This window comes from Engraulis encrasicolus, chromosome 9 (assembly GCF_034702125.1).
Source record: "Engraulis encrasicolus isolate BLACKSEA-1 chromosome 9, IST_EnEncr_1.0, whole genome shotgun sequence".
Classification (NCBI taxonomy): domain Eukaryota; kingdom Metazoa; phylum Chordata; class Actinopteri; order Clupeiformes; family Engraulidae; genus Engraulis; species Engraulis encrasicolus.
The window spans coordinates 34,703,733-34,705,485 of record NC_085865.1 but is presented as its reverse complement, the minus strand read 5'-3'; positions in this window follow the sequence as shown (position 1 = coordinate 34,705,485).

Sequence of the window (1,753 nt, the reverse complement as noted above, 5' to 3'; positions counted from 1 at the left end):
GGGTTTTATTTATGGTGACAATGCCCATACCACCAAAGCACCAAAACGTGTCGTGGAAATCTAAGCAATATAATCAAGAGGGAGCTGTAGGTCACCAATCAAAAAAGAAAAAACAGCGGACAGCAAAGCATCAAGGATATCTGGGCTTCCATAACTCCCATGCAATTCCACTGCCATTGACTTCAAATGTTAAACGCATCATGACAGTGATTAAGGCAAAGATATTCCTAACCAGGACAGGTGTTGAACATTCACATGTAATTTAGAAAGTACCAAATTTCAACTGATTTGATGGGACACAAATTTCTTTCTTTGGTGATCACAATATTCTAATTTTGTGAAATCCTCAATTTAAGTTTTTTTTTGGAACTGGAAGTCCAAAATATGTAAGAATAAACAAATCAATTATTGGAATAGTTTAATGTCAGCCATGAACCTATACTCGATGAAAGTTAAACACAATTGATGGAATTATGGAAAGAAATAAACTTTTTTATTATACTTAACATTTTTTAAACAGGAATTGTACATGAAGGGTATCAGCAAAGATAGTAAATAACACATTGGGAAACAATCCAGGGATGAATATATGTACAAATAAAAATACAGACAGGTAGACACAGGTGCGCCACTAGACATCTTGGCCCAAATAAAAGACAACAAAATCTATCAAAGAAACTTACTGATAAGAAGGAGGAGATAAATATAACACCTCTTCATAGTCAGCTCACTGAAGGTTTCTGGCCTAAAGGTGCAACAGAAAAAAGGGCAGAATTACCATTTACACCATCTTTTATTGTCGTCCAATGTACAACTTACATTGTTACGTTATTGCAATTTTATAACTTACAAAGGTTTAAATTAAAAGAACATACCCACAAAATGCATTCCTCCACCATACGGCCTATATTCCCATCCTCATTCAAGTCCAAAATAAGAAGCTGACAAAAAAATGAAGAACCAACAAGAAAATCCAAAAAGGTCTCACATACCTGTAGTGAATCCACACTGTGAAATGGTGAGCCGATGTACTGAGTCACTCTCCTGAACTTTGATCCCATGCTGGTGAACTTTTGCATCTTTTCCTGTACATCCCACTAGTGGTGAGAGATCATAACTCTTTATTACTACCACAGCGTGTCAGCAGGAGATTAGTCCATACTCCAAGATGCAAAATCGGTAAGATTTTATTGTTAGGGCTGCAGAATATGCAAAACATGTTGCTTGGCTCAAAACAGATGTCAAACCTGTCCACTGTTTTTTTCAAAGATATTTTTGGACTGTATTCATGTTAGTACCGTGAGATACAGGAAAGTAAGTGGGGAGAGAGAAACGGGAAAAGGCAAACAAAGGACCCGGGCTGGACTCGAACCCGGGATGCCGGTGTAACAATGCAGTGCCCTACTGCTTGAGCCTCAACAGGGCCTCCCGCATTCTTAAAAAGACACTTCCTTCAACAAGAAAATAACATACAGCCAGGAGGTGTGAACAAGTGTGAATATCCTTTTGCAGGCTTTTAAACAATAGTCGACAGGAATTTTGTACCGTTCCCCCTAATGGAACTTATTCATTCATTGCCTAATAGGACTTATTCATTCAATGTCGAGAGACCAGTTGGTCCTTCTGTGACGCACGCACGCACGCACGCACGCACGCACATAAAAGCTCAATAAGCTTTGGCTCGACCAAAACATTTTATAACACGCAGTACTTTGCCAAAAAAAAAAAAAAAAACACTAGCAAAAATGCCAGA